At 31.4% G+C, this 23,781-nt stretch overlaps 1 protein-coding gene across 2 annotated transcripts in view; it reads left to right on the top strand.

Moving 5' to 3' along the window:
- The window catches only part of LOC127730477 (secretin receptor-like), a 131,885-nt gene that overhangs the window by 55,620 nt on the left and 52,484 nt on the right, over nt 1–23,781 (top strand). For both annotated transcript variants that reach the window (XM_052238903.1, XM_052238904.1), the window contains exon 2: nt 4,065–4,128. The gene's annotated coding sequence lies outside the window, so the exon portion shown is untranslated. The remainder of the gene's footprint in view (nt 1–4,064; nt 4,129–23,781) is intronic.

Raw genomic sequence — 23,781 nt, 5'->3', positions numbered from 1 at the left:
AGACTGATATATGATTCATTCAACATCACTATCATATTTACTGATGAAGGATATCTGTTATCCGAAATATTTATAAATAATTACATTTATAGTTCCTTTTTTTGTCATTGGTGTTGTTGTGTACACTTTTTAGGCGTTTATATATATATATATATATATATATATATATAAAGGAAAGCAAGTATATGGGTGTATATAGATATAAGAAGATGTGGTATGAGTGAAAATGAGACAACTCTTCATCCAAATCACAATTTATAAAAGTAAACCATTATAGGTCAAAGTACGTTCTTCAACACGGAGCCTTGGCTCACATCGCACAGCAAGCTTTAAAGGGCCCCAAAAATGCACACAAGACAAACAAATCATAAACTATAATGAAATAACCAATTTGTCGAAACTTTTGTTTTGAGATTTCGGGTGGTAGTTTATTCCAATCTTTGATTGTAAAGAATGATTATTTAAAACTATCTTTGTTGCATTGAAGCTGTATGTATGTTTGTTGATAAGGACTGACTTTTTATGATTATATATGGCGATGGTATTGCAATTTCATTGTTTATGACTTTGTAGAACAGGTGATGCAGTTACAAACTCAAATGCTCACACCATACAGCAAGATAAAAAAAAAAAGGAACACGATTTTGTATGTTTTTCATTTCAATGATAAAAAGTCTACAATAATCAAAAAAAGAAAAATGAAACCAAAAATTAAAGAGCTTTTCATCGCATCGCTTTTAATTATTGTCCATACATAATTATTTTCTCGGCATGCATTTGGTAAACGCCTCCAAGTTCATTGGCAACTTTTCGGGCACTTATTTGTCGTGCATATTTCATAAACTTTTATTCGTTTCCTTTCGTTATCGCTGGTAGCGTTAAGCAAGTGGTCGCTTAATACAGATAAAATATAAAGAGACATCTATTGGAGGAGTGAAAAGTGGTTGTATACAGCAGTCGGTTTCTGGATGCAGACAAAACAAGACAATCAAGACAAGAAGACATATACTTTAATAAAGTCTAACCACTATATAAAATATACAGCAAAGTAAAACACAAGTTAACAACAAGAGCCACTCTATAAATAGTTATAAGAGACTATAAAACAGTTTAGTATATAATAATACAATATAATTTAATAATACAAATACAAGTCAATTATCATGAGTGAAAAATACATTTTCGCTTTAACAAAATTTCATTGCAGATTTTGGCAGTATAAAATACCATATATTCATTTGTAAAAAGAAATATCAATTTTTCATTATCAGACATATGAAAAAAATTCTCATTAACAATTATAGCACGTTTAAAAATGACATTACGGATATCTGTATATACAGGACAGTTTAACAAAACATGTTTTTCATCTTCAACGTCATCAGTACAATTAAAACAGTCATACTCCATTTTCTATATTAATATTTTCGTAACAACCAGTTTTGATTTTAATGGGCGCTACACCACATCCAAAGTTTACTTACGCACTCCTGTGGCTGGTTGTGTTACTACAATAAGCGCATTTCAAGTTGGTATGATTAATTCAAATGAATATCATCAAAGATTAAGGCAGTCAGTCCGAAATATCAACATTTCGTCACAACAAACTGTGCCATTTTATGTTTTTTTTTCTATAATGATTAAAGGTAATGTTGGTATAGGTTAATAAGACAGCAACCAAACCACACAATTAAACCATAATAAAAGACAAAGTTGAAATCAAGAAAAATTCTTCAATAAAACACAAGTGTCCATACTTGATGTCAAGAGTTAAATTGTCAAAGAATATAGGATAGTAGTTTCGAATAAACTTTAACGAAAACCTTCAAAATTTTCTAAAAGGTATACTTATAAAAAACAAAGTCGAACACTTAATTGAAAGAAGTGAAGCGGCTGACATTTAGGTGAATGAAGTACTTTGAGCTAGGTTGCAGAAATTGCGACCGTTATTTGATACAGTATTATTAAGTGTGTGTACCTATATGACTTTATCATCCATTCTACCGATGTAATAGAGTTAAATCTAGAACACATAGAATCTGATTACAGTAGTTGTCGTCTGTTTATGTAGTTCATACGTGTTTCTCGTTTCTCGTTTTTATATAGATTAGACCGTTGGTTTTCCCGTTTGAATGGTTTTACACTAGTAATTTTTTGGGGCCCTTTATAGCTTGCTGTTCGGTGTGAGCCAATGCTCCGTGTTGAAGGCCGTACCTTGACCTATAATGATTTACTTTTATAAATTGTAACTTGGATGGAGAGTTGTCTCATTGGCACTAATACCACATCTTCCTATATCTAGTTAGCATCTGACTTCATCCTCGGTTTTTTGTTGGATTCGTGTTCCTCAATTTCTAATTTTCTGTGCAGTGTTTTGCGGAATTCTGTGTCTTTTCAGAATTTTTTTTTTTAACCAGGTTTTTGTCTGTTTTTCTTCCACTTATGATTTTTGGTTGCCCCCTTGATATTTTCTCCCTGTATTTAATTGTATTAGTTGAAATTTGACTCTGAACTATCTTTAAGTTACTACTAGACTCCTAGATTGGTACTTTGTGTTAGTTGTTTGAAGCTTAGAACTGAATTGATGAGGCAAGTCATTTTCAATTGCTTTTTACTGTTTTTTTTATGTTCTGTTGTTACACCACTGTCATAGCTAAAGGATTTGGAGGGAGGGCACAGGTGAGCTCTCACAAACATTTTTAATCTCGCGCTACATTCTGTGCCTGTCACAAGACAGCAGTCATAATTGTTTTTGTTTAAAGTCATTAGCTTAAATCGGGTCGTTAGTTTTTCTCTTTTGAATTGATTCACTTTTTTTATCCTTGGTCCTTTTATAGCTCACTTTGCGGTTAGGAGTTTGTTCATTGTTAAAGGCCAGTTGGTGAACCTAAAGTTGTTTATTAAATAACATAATCCTTTTTTTATTCTTCGATGGATAGTTGTCTTATTGTCAATCATACCACATCTCCTTTTTTTATATAAAGTCCGTTTTTTTAATCTATTTGTACTGCAAATTCTGAAGGTATAAGTTTTTTTATTCTATTGATTTTGATAGAAAGTTGGATTTGTAATAACATAAGCAACACGACGGGTGCCACATGTGGAGCAGGATCTGCTTACCCTTCCGGAGCACCTGAGATCACCCCCAGTTTTTGGTGGGGTTCGTGTTGCTTAGTCTTTAGTTTTCTATGTTGTGTCATCTGTACTATTATTCGTCGGTTTGTCTTTTTATTTTTGGCCATGGCGTTGTCAGTTTATTTTCGATCTATGAGTTTGACTGTCTCTCTGGTATCTTTCGTCCCTCTTTTGGAATATTGAGTACACATAACCTTTAGTAATCCTACCACAATGTGCCTTCCTGTCCGATGTCATTCGCTGTCTTTACTTAAATGCTAGTGGTTTTGTTCTTTAATATTTACGGCTTACCTGTGGAAGTCTTTGTTAAATTCATCCTTTGGTGTGATTGAAGCTTAACATGGGGAATTTTCATTATTCTTCCATTATATTTTATCGATGAGCGTATGTAGTATTGATTCTTAAAGCGATATACAAATCTTTCTTTCTTTTTTTTCATTAATATTGTGCATACTTGCAATTAAAAATTTAAATGAATTTATTATTTCAATGAATTTCTGCTGTATGTCCTACTGCTTGTTTAATTAATCACAACAGTTAATAATGATTAATTACGGTGTATTTCTGTGAGCACTATGTGCTTTTAATCCGATATTACATTATTGATGATACTACTGTAAATGGTTCCGATCTCTGAACTGCCTCTTAAAATAAAGGAATACCCGTTTTGTGATATGGTTCACTTGACTAAATACATTAATAGATATAATCAATCTCTACTGGGTTTCTACAATTATATAAAAAGTAACTGTTATAAATTGGTAGGAATTATAATGAATGTTATAGTAACGCTGGTTTTAACAGGCTGATGATCCATTCATGAAATAGTCGGCCAGTTCGAAATTAATCCCTTTGAAAAAAAAACCGCCTGCGACTTGCATTGCTATGTTATATCTGTCCTAAATGAAATACATTAATTTCCTTTTCAGGATAATATTCCGGAATAACAGCAGAACCTATAGAGTAGAGAAGGGTGTACTTAATACTTCCCAGGTGAGTTGCTATCTCATTGACAGGGTGCACTTAATACTTCTCAGGTGAGTTGCTATCTCATGGACAACTTTAACATATCACATGAATGTTAGTACTTAGTAACTTTACTGTAAAACATGATCACTTTTCCTTCTAAATCTATATATCAAACAGAAAATGAAAAACATATATACAACAGTCCTCCTGTCTCATCTAACATTTGTAAGCTAAATATTTATTTCAGGTGCAAACAGTGAGTAATTCATCAAAATAATGAGATTTTTGCAACAGTGACACTACATTACAAAAATGTAAAAATGTATCTGATCACAGACATATCTTGTATTAATAAAAATAATTTGATATAAATGTACACAATTCCATGTTGCCAAGGTAACAAATTTTATGATTTCACGGTGAGACACACAAGAAGATACCAAAAAGACAACAACCAATCAAAAGTCATACAATGTAGATTGACAGGCAGAACTATTAAGAAAAGAAAACAAAAACTGACTAGAAAGAAAATACATTATATCGAAATTTAACATTGAACAACTCGTAATCATCAAAAACATAGAGTAATTAAACTCCTAGGGGTTAAAAAGATCCTGCTGCACTTGAGGCTAATGACATAGGCAATAAAAGATTCAAGTTAAAGAATCTTAGATTTATTTCTAAAATCTAAATGGGCATAACACTGTTAGCCTCTAACTGTCAGCCTGATTTAATATTTTCTATTTCTGTATTTTATAAATATTAATTTCCACATATGTTAGTTTATATTACTTTAAATGCCGGTTAGTTCGTCCACACGGGAGATAAGTTATGAATTATGTTGTAGATCTTATTGAATTATAGTCCGTTTGTATAATGATATAGTGGTCCTTAAAAACGTGAATTTTCTAACTGTATGTACATAAATAAGGAACATTCTGTTTACGCCTTAAATAGCTAATATTGATACAGAAAGCATTGCAATATTCAATATGTATATCGATACTAAATACGGGCGGTAGGAATACAAAGGTGATATTTTTTAAGACAGCAGTTGTTTATCGGTGTTCAAATGTGATTAATCCAATGAGAATATAAATATCAAGGTAAAACTGAGGGAACCGCAGAATCTCCAAAAGGAGCGAGACCGGGCGTGTCTACAGTTGTAAACAGTGCAACTTACAATACACACATACATATCATACAATTTAAATGTACCAGCAACAAGGTTTTATTTTAAAATAAAAACGAAATATAGCTTTATGAAAATGACAAAGCGTTTTTTTTTTTATTTAAGCAAACTTTATAATCAATTGGGACAGTAAGAGCTTGGTAAAACTGAAATCAATAACTTAAAGTTATAAATTTAAAGTCGTTGCTATATTGTCTGTATTTTATTTTGCACTGAATTTATATTAATAGAGAGTAGGTAAGTCAGTTAAACTTATTTTGAGTAACTACATGCTGAGTATATATAAATTGTTTATCAACCATATGTTTAATTGATAAATTATATAACGATTGTCAAAAAAGTTTTTACCGGCAAAATCAAATCAAATAAAACGTAAATAATACGGTTTTTGGCCGGGTTGGACGAAGTCCAAAACCGGCTTATAGTATGGTGATGTCGGGCGGATGGGCGGGCGCGCGGGAGCACGTGGAAAAGTGGGTACATAATTTCTGTGATCAACTCCTTCTAACAGTTTTCAACCAAGATCCCCGAAAATTCACTTGAAGATTACATATATGTTGAAGTTGTGCACCTTCTTTTATGGAATTGTTTGTGGATTTTTTTTCTCATTTTCCAGACTTGGAAACATAGTCTTTTTTCAGCAAAATTTATGAAAGTGGGTACAAGTTTTGTGTAATCAACTCCTACAGCTGTCAACCCAGATCCCTGAAACCTCACAGAAAAATTGAACATATGTTGAAGCTGTGCACCTTCTATTATGGAATTGTTTGAGGATTTTTTTCTAGTTTTTTTCCAGATTTGGGAATTCAGTCATTTCAAGCAAAATTTACAACCTTCGTGTAATTGCAGCTACATCTTAAATATCTACATTGAATAGAAATAAATATTGTAACCCGGTCATGTGATACTTTCAAATATAATTCTAAGATCCTAATTTTGGTTGAATGAAGGTGACAAGCTTAATATATACATTAGGTCGTTGGTTTTGTTTTACATTTTGTCATTCTGGAGAATGCCGATATTAATTTACAGGATTGCAGGTTTTCCTGCAAAAGGTGGATGGTTCTCTCCGAGTTTTCCAACAATAAAATAAAAACTGACTGCAATGATATAGCAAAGTGAGCTTGAAATGGCGTTTAAAACCAACAATCAATCAATCAATCAATCAATCAATCAAAGCAATCATTCTTGGGACTTTTATAGCTTAATATTCGGTACGGGTTGTGCTCATTTATAAGGCCGTTCGGGTTTTGCTCGTTTTTAAGGCCGTTCGGGTTTTGTTCGTTTTTAAGGCCGTTCGGGTTTTGCTCGTTTTTAAGGCCTTTCGGGTTTTGCTCGTTTTTAAGGCCTTTCGGCTTTTGCTCATTTATAAGGCCGTTCGGGTTTTGCTCGTTTTTAAGGCCGTTCGGGTTTTGCTCGTTTTTAAGGGCCGTATAGATTTTGCTCATTGTCGATTGTCGTACAGTGACCTATATAGTTACTAACATCCACGTCCTCTGGGGTAATCATACCATATTTCCTTATTTGTACATATGCCGATAATAGAATAAGTCCCTTTTGTTATGTAAAAATCATTTTATTTTTATAACTAAATGTATTATTTAAATTATATCTATTTCCTTGTGTCAGGTATTATTCTCATCAAATTCATAAACTGTTATAAAGACTTATCTCCTCTTAATTCATTTCAAACCAGGGTCATTTTTATACGACCGCAAAAAAATTTTTGTGGTCGTATATTGGTATGACGTTGGCGTCGTCGTCGTCCGGCGTCGTCGTCGTCGTCGTCGTCGTCCGGCGTCGTCCGGCGTCGTCCGAAGACACATTGGTTTTCGCACTCTAACTTTAGTTTAAGTGAATGGATCTTTATGAAATTTTACCACAAGGTTCAATACCACAAAAGGAAGGTTGGGATTGATTTTGGGGGTTATGGTAATAACAGTAAAGGAATTAGGGGCCAAAAAGGGGCCAAAAATAAGCATTTTTGTAACTTCCAGACATAACTTGTGTGTTAGTGTATGGATCTCTCTGACATTGTACCACAAGGTTCCATATCACTAAAGGAATGCTGGGATTGATTTTGGGGGTAATTGCCTCCAAATTTTAGGAATTAGGGGCCAAAAAAGGGGCAAAAAACAAGCATTTTTCTAGTTTCATGACAATAACTTGTGTGTAAGTGTATGGATCTTTCTGAAATTGTACTACAAGGTTCCATATCACAAAGGGAAAGCTGGGTTTGAGTTTGGGGGTAATTGCCCTAAACGTTTAGGAATTTGGGGCCAAAAAGGGGCCAAAAAACACATTTGTTTCTAGTTTCCAGACAATAACTTGTGTTCAAGTGTATGGATCTCTCTGAAATTGTACTGCAAGGTACCATACCACAAAGGGAAGGCTGGGATTGAGTTTGGGGGTGATGAATCATAATGGGGGTTCAAAAAATTTTGGGGGGGGGGGATTTATTTTTTTTTTCATTTTTTTTCTTTTTTTCCTTTTTTGTTTCTTTTAAAATTTTCCATTTTAAGTTGGTTATTTCTGATTTATATTTAAAATCAAATAATAATGATATGGTAGGAGATACACACCAAACAGGATGTGTAAATTATTATATAATAAGTATTGTGCAATAGCAAGAAATTTTCAATTGCACAGTATTGCACAATAGCAAGAAATCATCAATTGCACAGTATTGCGCAATAGCAAGAAATCTTCAATTGCACAGTATTGCGCAATAGCACGAAATATCCAATAGCACAATATTGCGCAATAGCAAGAAATTGTCAATTGCACAGTATTGCGCAATAGCAAGAAATATCCAATAGCACAATATTGCGCAATAGCAAGAAATTGTCAATTGTACAGTATTGCGCAATAGCAAGAAATATTTAATAGCACAGGATTGTGCAAAAGAAGATACTTCCTATAAATTGCTTATTTCTTGACCAATTTCAATGGGGTTTTATTCTTGATTTCATGGGGTTCTTTAATATGCTGAATCTAACCGTGTATTTAGTTTTTGGATTTTGGGCCCCGTTTTTAAATTGGTCCACATTGAGGTCCAAAGGGTCCAAAATTAAACTTTGTTTGATTTCATCAAAAATTGAATTATTGGGGTTCTTTGATATGCCGAATCTAACTGTGTATTTAGATTCTTAAATTTTGGTTCCGTTTTCAAATTGGTCTACATTAAGGTCCAAAGGGTCCAAAATTAAACTTAGTTTGATTTTAACAAAAATTGAATTCTTTGGGTTCTTTGATATGCTGAATCTAAACATGTATTTAGATTTTTGATTTTTGGGCCCCGTTATCAACTTTGTCCACATTGAGGTCAAAAGGGTCCAAAATTAAACTTTGTTTGATTTCATCAAAAATTGAATTATTGGGGTTCTTTGATATGCCGAATCTAACCGTGTATTTAGATTCTTAATTTTTGGTTCCGTTTTCAAATTGGTCTACATTAAGGTCCAAAGGGTCCAAAATTAAACTTAGTTTGATTTTAACAAAAATTGAATTCTTAGGGTTCTTTGATATGCTGAATCTAAACATGTATTTAGATTTTTGATTATGGGCCCAGTTTTCAAGTTGGTCCAAATCGGGGTCCAAAATTAAACTTTGTTTGATTTCAACAAAAATTGAATATATGGGGTTCTTTGATATGCTGAATCTAACCATGTATTTAGATTTTTGATTTTTGGGCCCTGTTATCAACTTTGTCCACATTGAGGTCAAAAGGGTCCAAAATTAAACTTTGTTTGATTTCATCAAAAATTGAATTCTTGGGGTTCTTTGATATGCTGAATCTAACCATGTATTTAGATTTTGGATATTGGACCATAATAGGTGAATGTCCAATTTAAAATTTTTAAGTTCTTAGACCACATTCAATCTGTGTTAGAAACCTATGCTGTGTCAAATATTTAATCACAATCCAAATCCAAAGCTGTATCAAGCTTGAATGTTGTGTCCATTATCCCCCAACTGTTCAGGGTTCGACCTCTGCGGTCGTATCAAGCTGCGCCATGCGGAGCATTTTATTAAAAATCGGAAAGAAGGGATGTGTTGTACTTAAATATGTTATTCGTGACAGCATGCAGACAAACACTCAAGAAAATGGGGGCTTTTCTAAAAATGTAATGGAAGCATGAAATATTAGATTTTCAGTGTGTGAGCTTTGAGATTCTATCAATATTTTGATATGTAACAAACTCATAAAAAGCTTAAAAGTGCTCAAAATGATAACTATTTGTTGGCTCTTGGGTTTTACCTTTAGTACATTTTGTTGTACTTTCAAAAGAATAATGAAAAAAAGTACATTCAAAAACAAAACAATGGTTCTGTCAGAAGTAAAGATATATGTATGACCCTTCTCAAAAAAAAAAGAAGTTCAAGTATGATTCAAAAGTGTTTTCAACATCTAAGTAGAGCGCAGGTTATCATTCCAATGTTACGGGTATAATTATATAAAACTGAAAAAAAAAAACTTTAATGTGCATTATTTAGATTCTTCTATTCAAATACCATTAGGTTTCATCACTTTTCGATTTAGACTCGTTGAATGAAACAAATACAGGACCTTGCCTATTATGTACAAAGTCATGTTAGTATGACTGATAAATCATTGGTTGACCAATACAACAAATATAGGAAGACAACAAATTAGATGTAGAAAGAAATGAAGGATTAATTTTGTTAAAGTAAATTTAAAATATAAAAGTTAACTACTTTGGTGAAAAGTTTTTAATTCTTTTTACATTAATTTATTAATAAATAGATTTGTTATGGTAATTATATATCGATGACTGTCACACAACACATACGTAATAAGTGAGTGTGTAATATTTACCCGATGGACTGCGCGATACACATTGGCTGAGGAATTAAACCCTTTTCACATACGGACTGGAATAAATTTTGAAAAAAAAAACAATACTAGGGCTACGATGAGATGAATGCAAAATGCTAAATGAGAAGAAAAAAAAAACAATTTTCATTTTATCCGTATGCTAAGTTCTAGTTTCTATGTGTACTCCTATTAATATTTAATATACAAGTAATAGCTTTGCTAAAAAGCTAGCCGTCTCATAGCTGATGAAATTGGAAAATGGTTTTATATATAGTTTAGTTCATCAAGGCTAATACATTTTTTCTATTTTAACAAATTTCGTTTTGAGGAATGTATAAACACTGGAAAGGGAGGGAATACTATATTTCTAAAGATTTCTAACATCCTTTATAAATGATCCTGTAAGTTTAGAGCTTTACATATTGTATAGTAATTTTTTGTTGTTGATAAAGAGATCATGTTGGATTATTGTTTATTAATTGCAGTTGGACTGCAATGTTGAATAACCCGTGCCTTTTTTCTATATTGGAATCCTTTGATTGATTGGGACAATTCGAAACCTAGTAAATGTACGCAACACTAATAACATAACTGTGAGTGATGGATAACATGTGGAATAATCACGTGTGCGTTTTTATACATTACAAAATCTATTCATAGATAAATGTTTACTATTTTCATTCTGTGTATCGATATGCATGATTGATCACCATGCAATCTGTATCTATTAAAATAAAGAGTACAAATCCAACACTCAATGGGATAGAAAGATATTTCAAAATTACTAGGTTTCGATTTGTCCCAACAAATTAATGGACTTTATATTATTGTAGAGTCAGTAATTTTTACCAATCAGGTAGTAGGGAAGTATTCAGTCCGAAGACTGTGCATTATTCAACTTTTAATGGTAACAAGCCTTTATTTCGTAACATAAATTCAAATGATTAAGCAAGTCGATCAGTACGGTGACCTACATAGTTGCTTAAATGCAAGTCATTCGGAATTTGTTGGTTAGCTGTCACATTGGCAATCATACCATATCTCCTTATCTATATGTAGAACATCAATTTCAATTGGTTCTAATTACTGTAAGTGGTATTTATTTTACTCTTAATTTTAATGATTCAATACCAGTATAAATCACTGGGTTATGCAATATCTAAAATTCCATTTTCGTTAATTCTGATGTGATGTAACTAAAATTATAATAATCTTAATCATCGTGCACATATACAACGATAAATGATTTTCTTGAACTCTAGATGCACCATTGTAACTAATTTCTCAAGTAAGTCTACTCAATACATATTGGACAATTTTAAACATCGACTTAACAAACAATGTATTATTCATAATGTACGAAAAATATTCATATCTTGTATTAATTCCTTTACCTAAGTTGCGGGCTGTACAACCTTCCAAATTTCAATTTCTTTATTTCTTTGGATAACAAGTGCAAATTTGATATAATCTACTCAGTAATAAAGAGACAAAAGACAACAAAGAGACAATAACAAACATGAGACGAAGAAAAGCCGACAATACCATCGCAAAACACTGACATAACTATTGTTTAAATCTTTGATTATATTTTACTAAAATAATATATTCAAAATTTTTAATTTGAGGCACCCTTTATTAAGATTTGCTATTCAACCTTAAAGAAAAAATGAGAAAATTAACAGAGCATACTAAATGTCATGATTTCAAAGTCCATTTATGAATAAAAAAGATTCATTTTAGATAGCTTTATTTTAATCAAGAGTAGAAAAATCTTACTATGTTATTTTTACAACTTTAAATTAAGCAGAGCAACGGTATTTTTACTTATTCAAATCAAGGATGAACAGTAATGTTTGTACTTTGGATACATACATTTCTCTAGTTCATAGATGAGTTATACGTTCCCCGAACGGTTTATAGCTTTTTATAATCATAATGGGATTCGCTTGATGTAAGTTTTTTATTGGTTAAAGTTCAATTATGACGACAAATTTTCTTGCTTTTTTTTAATTTCGCCATTGTTATGCCACGAAAAAGGCAACCATGCATGATGACGACACGTAAAAAGAACACAATGTTTTTGCAGATCATCGAAAAAAGTTTGACTAGATATCGTTTAAAAATCCTAAGAAATTCAGATTCCAGCACCGTTTCTCGTACGATATGATATTTCTCCACTCTCGGTAGTTTAATTCAAAGCCTTGAGCTTTACATTTGAAAATATAACTATCTCGTGAGGAGAATTATCGTATCGGACTCGGTGAAGTGGTAGAATCTATATATACCAGTTTATAATGTCAGATGAATATTGCAATGTCCCTTCGTTCCGACAAATGCATTTTGTCTTTCTTCGTGACTAGAGCATGCATTACATATCACTGGGTTCCTCGTGGTATTCATTATAACAATTATAAATTGAACAAAATGAGGATGTTACTTTGTAGTTTTGTTTTACCTTTTTGACGACTAAACATCAGAAATGAGCACAAATTTCACTACTTTACTAAAGTTAAAATTTGTATCATAAAATTCAAAATGTTTGCTTAAAAATGTGATTTCTTTTAAAAGATGTTCGCTACTGTTGTTTTTGTCTGACTTTTTGTTAGATTTTCGTAATCCTCTAGTTTTATCCATGCAGTGCCGATAAAAATGTTGCCAGCTAACCTCAACTTCTCTTTTAATAATTTTATAAGACATAGCTTAAAAAGCCATTTTTTTAAATCTTATAAAATCCTTGTTATTTTTTCATAATTTTGAAAGAAAAAAGGTTCCAATGTTAAATGTATGAAAAGTCTATAGAGAATAATTTCCCTGCCAAATTTTCAATTGCTTATATCTCAAAATCAAGGACACGAACTTTTCATTTTTTCTGCTATTTAAGCTGAGTTATTTATAAATCTATAAATTTATAACAGTCTTTTAAAAAGCTTGTTGTTTTGAAACAGAAGAGCGAACATCCTTAATGACCACTGTTTCAATGACTACCCATCTGTACCATTGTATTACATTGAACACTAGTATCATGTTAGCTTTACAAAACACATGTGGACAGCCGCTACAGATTTAAAGAGAATCTAAATTATTGACTGTATATATATATAATTTCAGGAGCTTATATCCTAAACAAAAAAAATCACATATCTTTAGAATATAGATTCTCAATGATATGAAAAATAAACAATTTAAACAAGACTAAAGAAGAAATCAATTGTTTGCTATTTTGCTTGAGTATAATATAAAAACTTTCAATGCAACAAAGGCCAACACTTTCATGCGTAGAAAATTAAAAACGAATAAAGCCCTGTCTGGCTTCACACATGGACATGATGAAGTAGCTATGTACTTCTGTTTTAATGAACCACATTTTTATTTAATTTTCATATTCAATGTTTATGTTGGATTTACAAAATCGTACTATTTTAAGAAAGATAGCGATTTTTTTTATCAGGTGATATATTTTAACATGTCTACTTTATGTCCTTATTCAGTATGAAATTTATATTTGATCTTAATTTAGATCACAAGTACTGTGTACACTGCAAAGTAGGATTGTAAACATTATAAAGCTTGTTTTAGTGCTTTATGACAAACTGAATTGATAAACGAATGTAACGCATTGACCAAACATTTCAAACTTCCTATTGATCCAAATATCAACCCTGTTTGAGCTTTAAAGATAAATATAGTAACTTTTTGTCGAAAATAGATTTCAAATTTGGGTTGAGGAAATAATAGCTTCCTGTGAAAACCTTTTTTTCAAATTCAGATAACAGAAATCATGTCAATTTTAAAATTTAATCTGTTACAGTAGATAAGTAACTGAAAATGAATGTCCTCGTCTTGACAGGAAATCAAAATGTCTAATACAAATGTGTCTTTAAATATGAATAAAAAAAATTTAAACCAATGTTTGGCAAAACGTCAGGAGCTTTTCTACTTTTACTTACAAGATACCTTAGAAGTCAAACTTTTGTAAAGTGAAGTACTCGAACTCGAGAAAGTTGTGAATGAAATTATTACACCAACACTAAATTACTGTTGGATAGAGGATTCCAAATGTCGTACCATTACTTGAAGGGTAAAATCAGATATTCAAAACAAAGCACCAACCCGTCGCAAAATTTTAACATACAAAGGAGACAATATAAACAGGATATAAAAGAACAGATATCACACAACGGCAATTGAAAAAAAATCAAAATACAGAACAAGAAATCTAAAGATTGAAATACAAAAATTTCACTAATAGCCGGAGGTTTATTCAAGTGCTCTGGAAGGGAAAGCAGCCATTGCTCTACTGTGGTACACATCGTATTGTTCACGTCAATCAAACTATTATCGTCAAGGATTCCTTTTTCAACTTCCGGAATATAAAGCGATTAAAGTTTGAAAGTAAAGTTCATTGTTTTAATCTTGGTGTATGATAATCAATTTTTCACTGGTTGAGTGTTTAGCTAATACAACCAACAAATACGATAATCTATAAGTCTTCATGATCTCCAGATTGTTAATAACTACTTTTACTGGATGCTCCAATGAGTTTGTTTTGCTAATTAAGTAGAGCAAACAGAAAGTCCGCGAAAATAAGCTATTCTTTTGTCGTGTTGGGGCTTTTGAAAATCCTATTGATGCATGTCTCTATATACAAAATTTACATGTTCTTTAGTTATCACGACACCCATTTCATAAAAACCGACTTTGCTTTCAAGTTGATATTATTTTTTTACAAAGGGAAACAACACCATTTTGGATACACCAAATCTCTGAATATACAATGCAAGTGGTGTATTATGGACAGAAGTTTTATTTTCGTAAGCGCATTACACAATTTGTAAAATGAGATTGCAAAATGGCGATTACACAACGACAAGTCATTAAAGCTGAACTATATTGAAAAGTAAAATAACAAATTACCGAACTCCAAGGAAAATTAAAAACGGAAAGTCCCTTATCAAATGGCAAAATCAAAAGTTCCAAACCATCAAAACATGTTTTTCCATAAGGTGTGCCTATTCTGGAATACAGTTTGTCCTTAGGCCACCTAGATGTTGATTTCCTTTACAAAACATTCTTAATTGGAAACAAGTTGGTATTTGTAAAAACAAAATGCAAAAATGATAGATGAACTGATCAATTAAAAATGAAATACTTATGGGGTGTGGGAATGAACGAATTTAAGACAATGATGATGTAAACCAGATGTGGATACTAATAATTTCCCAAGATCTGTTAGAGTACATACCATCTAAGTCTCTTTCCTCATACAATAGTATGACAACGTTTGACTTTTCTACCAGTTACACAAATATTTCTCATTATAAACTTAAAGACCGATTGAAAGAAATAGTTCAACTTTGCTCCTTAAAAAATAATGGACAACGTAGATACAAATATCTTTTTTAGGCAGGACTTTAAAATCATTCTAAATAAAACAAATCTGATTCAAATAAAAGTTCTCTGACATTTTGAAACTTGACATCAACAATTATGCTTGATTTTTTTACTGACAACATATTAGTTACTTTTGGAGGGCGTTTTTAACAGGCAATCGGCATTCATGTGGGAACCAACTGTGCTCCTCTTCTTGCCGACTTTTTTCTTTATTCATATGAGACAGACTCCATACAGGAGCTTCTAAGGATGAAGGAAAAGAAGCTAACATAGATGATGTCACCCCATTAAATAATCAAAAGAAACTATCTCATAGAATTTGTGATAAAGGATACCACATATACGGTAAAGTCTGCTTCTTGTGTTGAAATACATCTAAAAATTGACACGTTTAGAACTTAGTCTAGTAAACTTAACGCCAAAAGAGATCATTTCTGGTTTATAATGTGAACTTTCCATTTCAATGTAGTCAAATTAGCAATTCCACATAGAGTATATATCTCTCAGTTGATGCTAAAATAATCAAGAGCATGCATTTCCGAACACGATTTCCTTGAAAAAAGGTTGCTGCTTACAAGGAAGCTAATGATAAATTGGTTCCTATTGGACGCCATCATGATTTGGTTGATCGAAAATATATCTCATAGATGACAACTGATATGTCCCAACTGTCGACGCCACAATCCCGTCCACTTTTCTTGTGACATCACCGAATACGACATATTACCGATTATTTGGCGCCATTTGCCTACCATGAGAAACACCTTTATATTGATTATGAATTTGGATTGTTTAATTTTGATATTAGTTTGGGTTTTTTACGCGATGTTACTTTTTTTCTTTGTAATTTTTAGTGTCTTATTCATGAACTTTGTTTCAGTAATACCAAAAAAAGTATTAATCATATCATTGTCTTTCCATCAATAATATAGTAAGAGTTTAGACATAAGTGCTCACAAAACTAGGTAATGTCAAATATTCTTCCAGTACAACTATCTAGCTTGTTGTTTATATAAACAATTTGGTCCTTTTATGTACCCTTTCATTCAAATCTTTGTAATTTTTTCAGGTAACAAATTGAAAGATTATTTTTTTATTTTGGGATTCGTGGTTCGATTTTAAACATGTTTTTCGTTTTCAGTTTTTATGAATTACTATCTGATGTCCTATATCTGTTTTGTATATACTGTATATAAAACTTTTCCCTGTCCTACAATTTTCCGTATCATTTGTAAACAATCTTAGTAACAGACGATGTGACATACTATTTTTCTACATTCATACCTGATGAAGATTATTTTAATCACACACGTATCGTTTCAATTGAAGTTAGTATAATTCATGTATCATATTGGTTTGTTTTGGCTGTGAAAAATGCTATCATGCAAGAACATTACAAAAGACTGGGAAGATTTTCTAAGCTTAATCCTGTACAATTTTTTGGTTGTTTATTTAATATTCATGTTATTTGCTAAAAATATGAACAATCAATATTGTAAATATAATCATTTTCAAAGAATAAAATAAACACACTTTTATGCATTAATTATTTTGTAAAGGCGGAATATAAAATACATAAGAGATAAGTTTGGTTGTATTAAAGTCTTCCGCAAACTGATTAAATAATAACAGTAGCCTGAGATCCAACATTTTACACTTACTCAAGTTATTGACATGGAGAGGTAAATACTTTTTTCATTTATAACTGTTTTATGTAAGTACATAGTTTAGATTCTTTCTATCGATGTTAAAACATTATGTGAATCGTTTTTGAAAACTTGTCTATAGTTTTATTACACTAAGGTGCACAATGTCTAAGATAAAATTGAAACTTTTTATAAATGACATAATTTTTTTCCTTAAACGGACACGACAAGACAGTGTACAGTACACACTAGAGTCTAATAAAGGGAGATAATTTAATTTCCTCGATGTATAGATGGACTTAAGAATATACTATGGAGTCTTGTGTTAAAGGTTGAGAACTCAATAGTAATTATTAATTCCAGAGAGTATGATAAATGCAAAAAGATTGATATTCACTGGTAGAACTTAAACACATTAGACAAACTGTCAAGAAATTGTTTCATCTTCTGGTTCACCATGACCTAGAACCTGACTTACAATCCTTAGTTGAACAAACATTTATTAGGTCTTTCCACTTTTCCGTGGAAAGACCTATTGATTTTGTTCTGATTATTATTATTATTATTTTTTTTCTTCCGCCTAATTTTTTTCTTGCGTAGTATTGTTGTTTCATAAGATGTCGCTTAGATATTTGGTATGTGATATCGAACAGTTTATACGCTTTTGAAACTGACAACCGCTTAACCGAATACTTTACGTTGTAAGAGTTATCTCCCCAAACACTGTTTTTCTTGTGGCCACTACTCCTTCGCAACCGTAAAAGATTACGACAAATTTATTTTACCAAATTGCTCGCTATATCTTCAGGATGTTGAGTTTAGTTTTCACCGAAGCGTTCCGGAGACTCCATATGAGAGTTATTTCCCCTTATGCATTTGATATAAGTGATATGCATTTCTAACTGGTAAACCATAAGTGATAGAGACCTAGGGTCTTTTGATTTGAGGTCCTTGGTCCAAAAAAAAGAAAATTTGGTCAAGGTCAAAGGTCAAGGTCATATTCTTAATTTTGATTTTGGCTTATTTTCACTCCGTATAAGATATCGACAACATATTATTACTAAATTGTTAGTTGCGACATGTCGTAACACATACATTTTGGTTAAAGGGTGCGCTAACATTAAATTAGAGTTTTCTCCCCTCTTGTATTTAAAAATACGCGTATGGTGATATAACTCATTAACCATATATAACTAAGACCTAGGGTCTTTTGATTTGAGGTTCTTGGTTTATGACCTTGAAATTGAGCTCAAGGTCATAGGTAAATTTGACGTTCTAGATTTTGACCTTTGCTTTTACCTCATATGTATACATGATAAAGCCATGGGACTTTTTGCATTAGGTTGCAAGCCATTTGACCTTGAAAAATCCAACCGGAAGTGACCTTGTGTAAACCGGAAGTAGCTATTTTTCGTACTTATTTAATATAAAAGTATATAGAACCATATATTTTTGGAATCAGTGTCAAGTAAACATTCAAATTATACCGAAAGTAATATTTTTTCAAACCGGAAGTAACAAATTATCTCCCTTATTTAAAAAAAATGTATAAAAACCATAAATTTTTGGAATCAGTGTACAATAAGCTATCATTTGACGCTGGAAATGACATTTTAAACCGAATTTTAATATTTTTATATCAAAATAGATCTTTATGGGTGGAAAGACCTTCAATTGTTCTCTGAACAATTGGTTTTTAATTTTGAATTGAGATTATAACATAGGGAAAAAAAATCAATCATAATTTGAAGATTAGGGTCCCTTACATAAATTCTCTTTTTTCTTCTTCTTTGCTATGGATTAAAATTAAAAGGAACAAATATGACATAATGTTTTACGTTGATTATATAAAATCCTTACACACTTGATGTATGTCCTTATAAGTCAATAAATATGACTATTTTTATTTTATTTCAAGTTTAAATAAATGCATTTAAAAATGATGTAATATTTTAAACAAACACTTTAATAAGAAATTTCTACAAAACAATGTTAAATATCTTGACAAACAAACATATTTTGTTACACTAATAATCAACTGCCTCTTACAATTGCCACTTTCGATCTGTTTTGTTTTTATTTGTGCAAGAACAAATCTTAATGTCTTAATCATTATGCATTTGTTTGGCTGTTTGCTTTGGACAATAAGTATTGTAATGAAACCACTTGAAATATCCCATGTATCATGTTTCATTCCATGAAAATAATTGAAAGTGATATTTATTTATGTAAATCAAATTCAAAGGTCAAAATACAAATATAGACAAGAAAAATGATATTTTTTGCTTGAATAAGAAACAAATGTATGCTTCTGGAACAGGCCGAAATAAGGGCATTTTTTAGCCAACTAGACGGTATGGGTTTTTCTCATTGAAGGCCGTACGGTGGCCTATATTTGCTTACACCCACTTCATTTAAACTCTAGTGGATAGATGTCTCAATGGCAATCATACCCCATTTTCTTAATTTCATATCAAACCATAAGAACCTAAAATTATGATTGGTGTTATTTTTACCAAAAACAATCAGTTATAAAAACTCCTCCTTTGTGTATTACTTGTTATTTTGTTCACTTAAGGAAATCTAATCATAATAGATATGTATGACATAATTTGCAATGGAATCTTTCTAATGGTATGTGTTATGTTTTCCCTTTGCCAAACTACAATAAACATCCTTTAAGAATATGTTTAGTGTTTTAGATTTGTTCCAAGGCATCTAAATACACGTACGACATTCAACAACATGTTTGTAATTGCATAATACCGATTACAAGTAACAACATTCCACTTTATGCACTGATTCATGGCTTGATATATTTTTTTCAAGTATTGATAAGTATATTTTACAATTTTGTATTGTATGTATTTTCACATGCGGCTGAATTGCATACGAACATGAAAATGTCGGTTACATCAAGGATTTGCTTTAGTGATAAATATAGAACTTTGTTTAAACATAATATTCGAATTCATTTACATATAGTCATTCTTTAGTAAGCACAATAAATATAGACTATAGTATATTAAAAAGGGTTAGTGGTACATGTATGCGCAAGCAAGTCCTCTTAAATGGCCAGACAATTATATAACAAAATAACGGCTTATTCACAGCTTGTCTGAAATGCCAGCCAATAATTTAATTTTGGATGTAACGCGTCTTCTGATTGGCTGACGTTGTTTTGTTTATCAGCTCATAGACATAATTTTGTCATGTGACAGTGACGTCATCAACGTTTTTTCATGGTTTACTCCGGTTTAAAATGGAATTTAGAATTAAATTATAAGAAATGACTGTAATATTTTTTCTGTCTATTCGAAATAACATAAAAAATGTGGTGCACACTTTAAAATAACCCGCTACGCAGGTTATTCAGTGTGCACCACATTTTTGATGTTATTTCTTCATAGACAGAAAATAAATTACAGTCATTCCTTAAATGTCATAAAAAATCACGGTAAAACACAAAATACAAAAATTTCTTACACATCCTTTCAACAGTTAAATAAAATTTAGTTTAAAGTAAACAAATAAAAACTTTACCTAAGAACATGTCTAAAGTATACATAAGCGTTTTATAATTTGCCAAAAGACTAAAGACATGTTTATGTGCCTGTTCCAAGTCAGGAACCTTGGGAACGTCTTTGATTTATCGTAATGGGTTTTTGCACTTTATGGAATTTAAACTTAATTGATAGATCTTTGAAGGTTTCTGTTTAAATTTGTATGGCTTTGCAAGGCTTTAGTGCATTTTGAGCTTCAAGATATTGTTAAGATACATTTATATCTCAGTCTTTAATCTTTTTATTGAGGGAAAAGTGTTATGTTGGCTTGTTTGTCTTTTCATCGTCTTCCATTTTTTGCCATGGCGATGTCAGTTTCTCTTCGACTTTTGAATAGGCCATTTCACGGTTAGTTCGGCCATATTGAATAGGGGCAGATTTTTTGGATAGAGGATAGAGGTAGAAATAGTATGATAGTACGGAAAATCCTATGCATGTTTCCAAGCAACAGTTCTGTTTTAATAATGTTTTCCCGTATTTTTCAAACCATTTTACCTCCATTATGAAAATCTGCCCCCTATTCAACATGGCTGAACTAACCGTGAAGGGGCCTATTTTGAATATTTCCTTGGTATCTTCAGCCTCTCTTTGTAGATTAATCTTACAAATGCACTTCAATGAACAAAAGTTAGAAATATACAGAAGCAAGATAGTCTCTGTTCAAATAAGATGGTCACCAGGCACATCACATGGTCTGTAACAGTGTATCAAAAGGTACAGATATAATGCTTTTGAATATCGTAGTATTTGATATCGACTGTGCTATATAGCTATAGGAGTGTTGTTGTCCTTAGCGACGAACCTTTTAAAACAAACAATTACATGTGTTATATTACAATTTTGTCTGTGGCAAGTAACAAACAGAAACATTGATTACTGCGTTTATATATACTAGTAGTAAAACTGAGATATAATAATGATTATTTTTAGTATTTCATATATACCATGAATTACTTATATTTATTTAATGTCAGTCAAACTACTTAATGCCATCCGTCTTATTTTAATATGAATTCCATTGTTTCATAGTTTTCAATATATACACAATACATAACTTACAAAAGTTAAAGATAAAGATATTAATATTCATTTCACACTACGTTACTTTGGCAGAACTAAATCACAATGGGAATACCATTCAAATATGTTGAATAGTCTTGATTTTATATTCTAAGCTTGAGCAGTGCCGTAAAATACATGTAACTTCAAAATGCGTTGCATTATACGGTATTATCTAATATCTGTCTTCCAAATGTGAAATAAGGCTTTACCAGTTTTAATTTGGACGAACTACACTATTCTAAACCTGACTGCCTGACCTTACGAGGTTAGTCAATAAATATACGTAAATTGTATGTTTAAACGTTTGTACAGCCATCTCTATTGAGATGTGTAATACGTTGTAGGAATAAAATAATAATAATAATAATATCTCTTTTACTTATAGTACTTATTATTATATGTATTAATATATTCGTGTGAATAAAGGAGATTGGTGTATAGGTCAATGAGACGGCAACCCAACATCACAAAGAATGATATATAGAAGTCTTCAACAATAGACAGATATCCATTCAATATCTACATGAAATTGTTTCATATTTTTCATGTCGGGGACTTTTATAGCCGACTATACGGTATGGGTTTTTTCATTGTTGAAGACCGTACGGTTGTCTATAATTGCTTACATCCACTTTATTTGAACTTTGGTGGATGGTTGTCTCATTGGCAATCATACCTCATCTCCTTAATTTTAATATATCTCTATATAACATAAGGTGATTTGGTATGATAACCAATTAGACAACTATCAAAAAGGCTCCAAATGACGTTGATTTCAGCACCGTACGGACTTCAACAATGAGCAAAATCCATACCTTATAGTCAGCTATAAAATACCCCGACATGACAAAATGTTAAACAATTCAAACAAAAACAGGGACCCTAATTATGACAAAACAAGAAACGAAAAGCAAATATGACAGACATGAACCAACAACAACCACAAAATTACTGGCTCCTGGCTTGGGATAGAAACATATAGAATGAGTCTGGGTTAAACAAGTTTGTGAGTGCTAAACCTTCCCCTGGTAACAAAGCATAGAATAAGATCAAACTGTAAAAAAAAACCACTAAGAAATGGCTTGGCCCATTAGAGTGGCAAGAATCACAAACACAACTAACAGTTGCAGTTACTGAAAGTAAGTTCAAAGCCAATAAAAACTAATAAATAAATCATGTTCTTCAAGACTTAAGTATCAATCAATACACATCCAACGGATAAAATCTTCATAAGGCATGACATTGTGCTATGCCGAAATAAAAGTACATTATAACGATAAGATGTAGGACCCAACATTTTTATAAATGTAATGCACTTTAGTTATGTTTTAATTTATCAAAAATAGGATCAATGAGAGTATCGTGAAAAAAACATATTCAAAGATCTTACTGCGGTATTAAAAATATTTTTTTCAAAAGATCAATAAGTTTACATGGATTGTTTTTAAATGTATGTGCTTTACGACAGCATGGCCTTAAAATTAGTATGCAATATCCCGTTTTTAATAAGAGTTCTATAGGCAGAGTCAAACTTCAAAACCAAATCTTTGTATCTATGAAATAATATTGTAAAAGGTTTAAGTTATTTATGGTAAAGAAATCCCTGACTAGATAATTTACCACACATTAATTGTACAAAGTTACGTTAATTGAAATCTAAAATGTCACTACAAATACGAGCAAAGCGAACGAGTTGAAAAATTTGTACCTTAAAAAGGACCAAAGAAAATTCACCTTCTAAAAAAGAAAACTTTACATAAGGGAACGAAAAAATCGTCTCTTTTGTAGTAATGTTTTGTTTTGGATACGCTCTATGAAACTAGACTAGAAAAGTAATATCTTTTTTTTAGTTATAGCATCGAACATCATTAAATAATAAATCCCCGACAAAGACGTGTAATTTGTTGCGAGTAATTAATTTTGATTAATTTTGACAAACCATCAAGGAATGTTATCCAATTGAAGTCCATCAATCTCAAT

Source organism: Mytilus californianus, unplaced genomic scaffold (assembly GCF_021869535.1).
Source record: "Mytilus californianus isolate M0D057914Y unplaced genomic scaffold, xbMytCali1.0.p SCAF_2, whole genome shotgun sequence".
Taxonomy (NCBI): domain Eukaryota; kingdom Metazoa; phylum Mollusca; class Bivalvia; order Mytilida; family Mytilidae; genus Mytilus; species Mytilus californianus.
Note: the sequence above shows the minus strand (reverse complement) of the source record. Positions and strands in the feature narration are given on the sequence as shown.